This window comes from Adiantum capillus-veneris, chromosome 24 (assembly GCF_014529385.1).
Source record: "Adiantum capillus-veneris isolate H3 chromosome 24, ASM1452938v2, whole genome shotgun sequence".
Classification (NCBI taxonomy): domain Eukaryota; kingdom Viridiplantae; phylum Streptophyta; class Polypodiopsida; order Polypodiales; family Pteridaceae; genus Adiantum; species Adiantum capillus-veneris.
This window is the reverse complement of record NC_140954.1, coordinates 22282118-22292248: the sequence shown is the minus strand read 5'-3', so window position 1 is coordinate 22292248 and position 10131 is coordinate 22282118.

Here is a 10131-nt window from a genome sequence, read left to right as displayed (position 1 = left end):
GTTTCCGAAGGATTGGTTTACTGATAATGGCATTTTTTAAGTTCTGGAAAATTTCTTTACACTCAGCAGTCCAATTGAACTTGCTAGTTTTCTTTGTGAGCTCATATAGTGGTAAAGCTTGGGAGGCAAATTTATACACAAACCTTCTGTAAAAATGAATATATCCCAAGAAAGAACTTAACTCGGAAGCATTCTTGGGTGCGTTGGCCTGCTGAACACACTAGATCTTGTCGTTGGCCATTTCTATTCCATTGCGGGATACTACATGTCCCAATAGCTGTCCTTTCCAGACTAGAAAAACAGATTTAAATGGATTCAAACAAATCCCCTTCTCCTGACAGCGCTTGAAAACCATTTCCAGGAATAGTAAATGATGTTCCTCATTTGAATATACAGTGAAATTGTGCATGAATATGGTGAGGAACCGATGAAGAAACGCATTGAATATCTCCATCATACACCCCTGAAAAGTGGCTGGTGCATTGCATAGGCCAAATGGCATTACCAAATACATAAATGCTCCCCACTCTGTAATGAAAGTGGTCTTCCCTTGGTCCTCGGGAGCAATTTTTAATTGGTTGTAGCCACTATATCCATCCATAAAACTGTACATCTCATATCCTGCAATCTCATCAAGCAACATATCTGTGAAAGGTAATGAAAATGGATCCTTGATGGTTTGAGCATTAAGTTTCCTATAATCCACACATACTTTCAACTTCCCATTCTTTTTAGGAACAACTACAATAGGAAAAAACCAATCGCTACTGGCTACTTCAATGATGAACCCAGCTTTGAGAAGGTTGTCAATCTCTTCCTTGACCTTCTTAGCATAATTGGGATTCATTCGGTACCACTGCAGTCTTACTGGCCTGGCATCTGGCTTCAGTGGTATCCTGTGCTGGCAGACCTTTGGATCCACCCCTTTCAAATCAGTGTGTTCCCAGGAAAAAACATCTTTGTAATGCTAGAACATTTTGCGTGCTTTCTCCTTCATTGTTGGGTTGAGATGTTTGTTAACTTTGATCATTCTAGGGTTGTCTTCAGAGCCTAAATTCCATTCCTCGATCTCTTGGTCATCTACGAGTAACCAGTTAGGCCCGCCGCCTTTTCTCTTAGTTGACTCTTCAGCATAATCCCAAGACGTCCCCTTGAATTCCAAATCACTGTTCTGATTTGCCGTGTCCTCCCTAGAATGTGCTGGCTCATCTGGCGTACTGGATTCAATTGATCCTTCCGGTCATACACTTAACTGAACTGATTGTTCTCTTGAATTGAGTTGAGTAAACTGGTCTAGAAACTTCTTCTTCTGTTGTCAGCTTGCTCCTTGTTCAGTAGAACTGCATTGAGATCAATTTCTGCTAAGGAAAAAATATTTAGAGCTACTGACATCCTTTCAATCTTCTTGATCTTATACTTCTGGCATAGTTCTTTAGGTCTCAACTCCTCTCTCTAGCTTCTAGTATTGTTTTTCTGAATCTGGATTCTCCCACTGGCCCCTTATAGAGGCAGAGTTTGATTAGCATAGTCGTGAACAGCTTGTGCCATTCACAACCATGGGCACCCTAGTAGCATTCCATATGCCCCTTGCACATCGAGAACTGGAAAATTGGTCTTGAACTTCTCCTTGCCCACTCGTATTGGCATATTTTTTACCATACCATTAGCTTGCACTACTCGATGATCTGCCATCCGCACTTTGAAAGGTGATGTCTTCAAAAATTTGTAATGCCCATCCTCTGATGAAGATGTACTCCCATGATGTTTACTCCTGCTCCTCCATCCAAGATGACACTTGAAACTCGTTCCCATTGTTTCTGACTTTGTAATCTATCTGAATTAGCAGCACTTCATAATCTCGGACAGTCGTCAACTCAATTGTCCTGGCCTCCGCCTCAGCCTTCCTTCGCTGTCTGATGAATTTTGCTGCTTCAGGCAAAGTTCTTCTAATATCTTCCAACTCTACAGTGAGTTTTTGGATTCTATCACAGATTTTGACATGAATTTCCTCTTTCTCCTTATCAAAGTGGTTGTCAGAACTTGAAGAACTGGTCATATCTTCACAATGCCATTCCTTCATTGTGGTGCTTTTAGTTCCTCTATCAACTCCCAACTCTTCAATCATCCCTTTTACTGCAGCCAGCATGGTCTCAGGTATGCCGAGCTTTGACTAATCTGTCTCAGTAGATTGGGCTGGTATCTTTTGAATGACCCGTGCTTCAGAATTTTCTGGCTGCTCTGGCAGCTTCTTGGCTAAATCCTCTGTGATTTTTGCCGCTAGTTCTCTCTGCTCCTGCCATTCATCAACCACCTTTTCTTTACCGGCCTTCCATACCTCTCTCTATTGAGCCCATTTTTTTCTCTCAGTAGTGACTAGTTTTTCTGGAATCTCTAGGATTTCCTCAATCACTACTCCTTTGCTTTGTGTAACTACGCGTACTGGAACTGGCTCTGGTACCTTCACCCCAGTAGCCGTAGTCCCAAGTGTATCTGGACATTGAGCCACAAAATGCCTATACTTTCCACAAGTATAGCAATTCAAACTTCGGCTCTGGAAGTTACCACACCCTCAGCCCCGGCCAGTCAGCCCCGGCCAGTACCCGCTTGGTATCTACCGTGCCCTGGACCAGTACCACTGGTACCTGGTTTCTCCTCCTAAGAAGTGTTGGCAGTTTCCACTCTTACTAGTTCGGCATTGGTATATGCCACTACTGAAAAGTCTTTGCCCTTTTTGAAATGATGAATCCTAATGCCACAATTATTCCATAAAGGGCCATAGGCTTTACAATAAGTACATTGTGCGCACTCGTTGGAAACATGGTCCTTAGATTTACATTTTGAACACCAAGTCTCCATTCTTCTCATTGGTTGTCTGGTCTGGCTAATCGCAGCAATTTACCGAGGCATCTCTTCAATCTTTCTAGCCCAAGACCCCTTTTTAGGCTTATCCTTGGTCTTCTCATTGGAGATACTCTCAGAATTGTTGGAAACTCCACTTGAATCAGAGTTATCAGTAGAAGAACTGCTACTATAGGACCTCCTCTTCTTATGACATTTTTCCTTCTTAGCTTCTTGTTCCAGCTTCAGGGCTCGCTGCACCAAATCATTGAATTTCTTCGTCGGTGTTGGCACCTTTTGCTCCCTAAGCTTCGTGTTGCGAAAGCCATTCAAGAACCATGCTCGCAGTCGCTTTTTTGATGGTGGTTTCTGCAGCTGCCTTGTCAGCTCCTTGATTTTCTCAACATGGCTTTGGACTGACAATTTCGTCTGCTTAATCTTATCCAGTTCACAAAGAATATCCTCATCACCTCTGTTGTTAGAATATTCCAGTCTGAAGGCTTTAATTAGTTTATTATAGGATCTAAGCTGACAAGCCGGGTAATTGTAGTACCACTTTCTCGTTTCCTCCTTCAGAGTTTGCGAAAAGTATTCACCCCAGTCATCTTCATCAATATTTTTCAGCTCTGCATACTGCTCAAAAGCTTGGATGTGAACATCCAAATCATCCTTCTTGCCTCTTTTGAATACTAGAAAAGATATTTTCAACGAGGATCTGTAATCATGCCGATCACCATTGGTCCTTCCACTTCTCACATTAGAGTCTGGACGCCGCTTTGGAGTTTTCTTACATTTGTTGGTATCTGCATCCCAATTAATATATGCTTCTGTCTTTGTTTCTGTGTCCTCCCTGGCCTGTCTACTGGAAGTATGGCAACTGCCTTTACTACCTTTGGCGCCCTTGTACTCCTGCCTGGACCGAGGACTTTTAGCCTTGTGTGCTTCCCTTTCTACCCTTCTGCGTCTGGACTGACTGGAATGCTGTGAGTCCTGTGCCTCATCAGCCTGATTGTGCTCCTCCTGAGCCTCAGTGTCAGTCACCAACTCATGCTTGGGATCAGAGTCTCTTTCTGACTCCTCAAGAATAGGGTCAACACGGTAAGATGGTGGTTTCCAGCCACGACTGGTTTTGGGTGCCATTACTGCTGTTGAGAAACTTCCAAATGGGAGATGAGTTTTCTAGTCAATCAGCAACAACTCTAGCCACCGTGATCGCCAAAATGGAATTGGAGCTGATCTCTTTAGATAGCTGATTCCAGTGTTAGAAGTTTACAACTACTGGTGATGTGTTAGTTCAAGCGGTAGACTGGACAAGGAAATAGAAACTGAACTGGAATACGTCTACTGAAATGAGAACCAGACTGAAGTATTGAGAATGATGTTCAGATTTAGATTCAGACTCACAGAGAATGAGTACAAAGTATGTATGACTAGAATATATTGTACTGTTGTATTTGGGATTACAGATGGAAGATTACAATGAAGATGATGTAGCTCAAGAACAACTTAGGGCTAAGGATTATGAATCAAAAGCTTAACAGAGGTACAGTCGACAAATGACTCAATTCATGCCCGTGACTTATGACAACCCGATTACAATGTAATGGGTCCTATTTATATGCTTTGGCAATTACTGTGGTAACTGTCATGGTAATTACTGATTGATCCACTATTCATCTCACAGGAGTCGATTCCCACCCAGTGAGACTGTCTAAACCATCTTCAAGGTGTGCCAACTGCCTGAGCATCCTAGCAGAATTCAGTTGCTAGAGAGAGCACCTGAATGGGCACTAACCTTTGATGATAAGCTAGTCAATGCAAACTGGCAACGGCAGTCTACTGCAGACTGTCATTCCTCAGCCATTGAACTAGAGCTCCTGCTTGGGGATAGTCCCACATATAAATGTATGAAAGAGGTCAGAAATCAACTGAAAGAAGCCCTATTGCAAATGCAAATTGCCAGAGGAGTTCTGGACCATAGGGTACAAGCTATTATTGAAGATCAAGCTTCCAGCAGTAAGGGACCACAAGTTCAAATGACAATACGGACACAGGCAACTGCTCTCCGAAGATTGTTCCAGCTGGTTAGAGCCACCAGGAAGATGATGCAGCAGGATAACTAGACTATTCTAAATTTTTTAGAATTTGTACGTGATTCTCCAGTTCTCGTGTGTGCCTTGCTTGCTAGGGAGACTGAGCTGTCTAGGTTTTTTCCAGCCTTGTATTTTCAACATCTGGAACCAATGGATCGGCTCACATACTATAACTGAAGTCGCGAAGCGAAGCGTGGATCGACTCTCTCACTCACTCACACACACACACAGATGCACAGAGACCTTACACAGTACGCAGAGAAGTTTGTTTGAAGGGTTATCTCCCAAAAACTTATTATCCACAAAAGTATAAGTGAGTATATACAAAGAGTTAGAGGTAAGTGTGTTAGGCGGGCGTCCGGCCATATCCGTATAAGAGGCCACTTAGGCTTTAATCCCAACAACCTCCCACTTAAAGTCCAATGTGGCACTTTAAGTAACTGTAAATCTATGAACATAAATGTACAAAGATTTTCATGGCTGCCATCTATCCAATGCCCAATAACTAACGACAATGCACAAAGCCCTCTCCTGGAAGTCCCTTTGTGAGTAGATCAGTAGGATTGTCCTTGGTGTGGATCTTCAGCAGTTGTATCTGCTTGTCTTCAAGTACTTCCCTAATGAAGTGATATTTCACATCAATATGCTTAGTCTTCGAATGGAACACTGGATTCTTTGCCAATTGTATAGCACTTTGACTATCACAATATAACTCTGGCATATCTACTTTGATTCCCAAGTCTGCTACCAATCTCCCAAGCCAAATAGCTTCTTTGCATGCCTCATTTGCTGCAACATACTCAGCTTCTGTAGTAGACTGCGTAACACAATCTTGTAATCGAGATCGCCATGATATGGCACCTCTAGCCAATGTAAAGACATAGCCTGGTGTAGATCTCCTCTTATCTAAGTCTCCTGCATAATCTGAATCAGTGTATCCTCTAACACTCAAATCCTGACTACCATAGCATATGCGCATACTCTTTGTATGTTTTAAGTATCTCATGATACCTTTCACTGCCTCCCAATGTTTCTTGCCGGGATTTGACATATATCTGCTAACCACTCCCACTGCAAATGCAATATCCGGACGTGTAGCAATCATTGCATACATCAAACTACCCACTGCAAACGCATATGGAATCTTATCCATTTCAGCCTTTTCTTCCTCAGACATAGGACAATCTTGTTTGCTAAGTTTCACATATGGTGGCAATGGAACACTCAATGCCTTTCCCTTCTCCATATTGAAACGTTGCAAAACCTTGTCAATATACTCTATTTGAGATAACCAAATCAGCTTCTTTGATATGTCTCTCTCAATGCGCATACCAAGTATATGACTTGCCTCACCGATGTCTTTCATGTCAAACGATTTTTCCATCTTTGACTTCAAAGCTGAAATTTCTTCCAAGTGTTTGCCAGCAATCAACATATCATCCACATACAAAATAAGGATCAGCCAACTGCCATCCTTAGCCTTCTTTGTGTATAGACAGTTGATCGAACTCACTACGTTTGTAGCCTTGAGAAAGCATAAACTGGTGGAACTTATGGTACCATGCCCTCAGTGATTGTTTTAAGCCATAAAGACTCTTTAACAATTGGCATACCAAATCTTCGTTGCCTTTCTCAACAAACCCTTCTGGCTACTGAGAGAGAGAAGGAGACACACGACACAGATATGGGTGGGGAGACTCAAAAGAGTGAGCAGCCCCCTATACACTTATGCTTTGTATAAGGTATACAAGTCAGTGGGCGCCCAGACTCTGGGCGGCCGGGCAAGGCACAGACGCCTATACCCCAACACTTCCCTGAAGAAAACTCTTCTGATCTCCTCTGTCTTCTCTGGCTTAGCGTGAAACTTGGCTTCATGAAATGCACATCATCTTCTTGCTCTTTGGTTCTAACTTATTCCTGAACTCCGTAGGAATATGGCTATAAGCTTCACAACCAAAGACTCTGAGATGCTTATACGAAGGTGCCTTGCCTGTCCATAGCATCTTGGCCACCACTGCACTCTTATCCAGAACCCTACTAGGAAACCTGTTGATCAAATGGACTGCTGTAGCCACTGCTTCCGCCCAAAATCCATCAGGCAACTCAAAATTTGACAACATGCTTCTGACCTTCTCTTGTATGGTCCTATTCATACGTTCTGCAACTCCATTTTGTGAAGGATTGTATGGTGCAGTAAGTTCCTGCTTTATCAACGTACTCTCCACCATTGTCAGTTCTGAAGCACTTCAGCTTCTGACCACTTTGATTCTCCACAAGCTGCAAGAATTTCTTAAAGACCTTGAGAACCTCATCCTTGTGCTTCAAGAAGTAAACCCATACTTTGCGAGAATAGTCATCTATGAATGTACAAAAGTACGCCGCTCCCCCTAGTGACAAACTAGGCATTGGTCCGCATACATCACTGTGCACAAGAGCTAACTGTTCGTCCCTACAATTCCTCTTTGATCTGTGCGGTTCCTGTGTTTGCTTACCATAAACACAATGCTCACAAAACTCAAAATCTTGAAATGAAAAGCCAGGAAAATAAACATAATGAGAAAGTATTTCCATTCCTCTTTTTGACATATGTCCCAGCCTACAATGCCACAGTGACACACTTGGCTGCTCAATCACATTGATTACATGGTTTTTAACCTCTGAAACATGTAAAGTGTACAGAGTTCCTGACTTGCTGCCATGTGCTACAGTCATCGAACCTTTGGAGATCTTCCAACCGTTGTTCCCAAAGACTGTCACATAACCGGCATCATCCAACTTCCCTGTACTGATCAAGCTCTTACGGATTGCTGGAACATGTCTCACATTCTTGAGCCATAAAGAAGAGCCATTCTGAAACTTCAACTGCACATCTCCCACTCCAAGTATGTCACAAACCTGCTCATTGCCAAGTTCAACATAATCTTTAGTAGTCACATATGATGTAAACCACTCTTTGTGCGGAGAAACATGTAAAGATGCCCCTGAGTCGATAATCCAATCACTCATAGCATGTCCATCCTCTGCAGTCAAGAAAACAGAATCAAGATTGCTTGTGAGGAAGATGTCACCAGCTGCTATACTAGAATCACTGTCTGAACTAGATCCTGTGACATTCACCTCTTCAATCTTCACTAAACTCTTCTTTTCATCTTGCTCAGAACTCTTTTTTTTTGCCTTTTTCTTGTTTCCACTTCGTACAGTCTCTATTCATGTGACCCTTCTTGCCACAATGGTAGCACTCTATGTCATCCTTTGACTTCGAGTCACGAGACTTACTTCGGTTTTGTTCCTTCTTACCCTTCTTCTCTTTAGACTGTTGTCTCCCTCGAACGACCAAATCACTCTTGCCTTTGCCTTTGTCAATGTTCTTCTTGTTTACTTCCTCTGTGAGCAAGCTTCCTTCTACATTGGCACTTGTAAGACCTTCTGGCGCGACAGAATTACTTAACGTTGTACGAAAAGTATCCCAACTGTCTGGCAAAGTGATTAAGAGAAACATAGCCTTCACTGAATCTGGAAAGACTATCTCCTGTGTTGTTAATTGGCTGAAAATTGTGTGAAATTCATTGAGATGATTTGACATATCTATCCCTTCCTTCATCTTCAAATCCACCAATTTCTTGAGCCAGTAAATCTGAGAAGCAGCACTTTGTTTCTCGTACATACCACATAGCTTTTGCCATACGCCATACGTTGTAGTCTCTTCTGCTACGTTGAAGTAAACATTTTCTGCCAGTGTCAGCATGATTGTGGAACAAGCTAACTCGTCAAGCTCTTCCCACTCATCTTCAGCCATACCTTCTGGTCTCTCCCCTTTGAGCTTCAGTGGCTTCACTTGTTTTTTCTGCACCAAAACCTGCCAAATCTGCTTCTTCCAGAATGGAAAGTTTGTGCCATCGAGCTTCTTTATGTTGTAAAGAGTCTCACTTTGAGAAGATGCCATATCTGCCAAACTGTTTACTTCTGGGAAAAATCCAGCAGAGTTTCCCCTGTAAATTGGCATCTGTACACAGTAAACAAGCTGTAAACAACAAGCTGAACACCTTTCCTCAGGAACTGTCAGTATTTTGGAAAAATTTTGACAGAGTCTCCCCTGTAAACTGAGCTCTGAGAACCAAAAGATAGCTCAAAAACAATCATAAATAGCTAACCAGTGACAAATCTAAAAATCTCTGTAATATGCTGTCCTATAAGCATACACTGTCTCCTGTCTGGGCGATCACAGAACCTGTATTTGTCTCAAGACTGAACCCTGAACAATGCCTCAACGGCCTGATGCATAAGATGCAATCCAGTGTCTACACAAAGTCATACATCCTATGGGATAAAAGTCGCCGAAGAGGATGTGTGTAGAGGGGAACCCCAGCAACCTAATCCACCTCACACTGGGTAAGATTTTATTTATAAGGATCTGATTGGGGACTTTAACTAATATAAATCCATACATAGATATATGAAAATATCTAGCATGGTAAGGCTTATCTTACATATAAGCCTTTACAAGTAGGGGATGCTTCTCACCAAAGACTCAGACTAGCTTAGGACGTGCCCACCCAACAATCCTTCCCTTGGGCATGGCCTTTACTAAGGAAAGGTAGATCAAGAATCAATGCCACACATGCTAGTAGTCACATATATTGGGATAGTCATACAGACTGTAGTCACACAAACTAGAAGTAGGTCTCATCTGACATGGTATCACACAAACTAAAGATTCGTCCCCTCAAAACACATAAGGCAAAAGGCCACCCATAACTACAGTATAGCTGCCAATGTATACTTGAAGTTGCACCTCCCTTGAAGCTTAGGTGTCTTTTCCACATCTACTACGGTTTGCTGCTACCATTGCCTAGCTCATCCATGGTTCCGCCTTTGGATTTCTTGTTGAAGAAGATATTTTGCATACATAGAAACGTGCAAATGATGTGCATGGTATTGTCGCAAAATTTTCTCTCAAGGAACATCTTACCCACCAATTGTAGTAGTATCTAGTCCCTATCACATTGAGCACACCTAAAGTACCAAACCCATAAATGGTAGATAAAACATACATTTTAAGGTGTTTTGGATGTGCATAATGATATGATCCATTCATTGAAGTCAATTGCATGTGCTTCATGGCATTTGTTATCAATTCTCTTTTGGTCATGTGACTATAGGGAAAACCTTGAGATACATTGAACATTGTACTAGTGTGAAG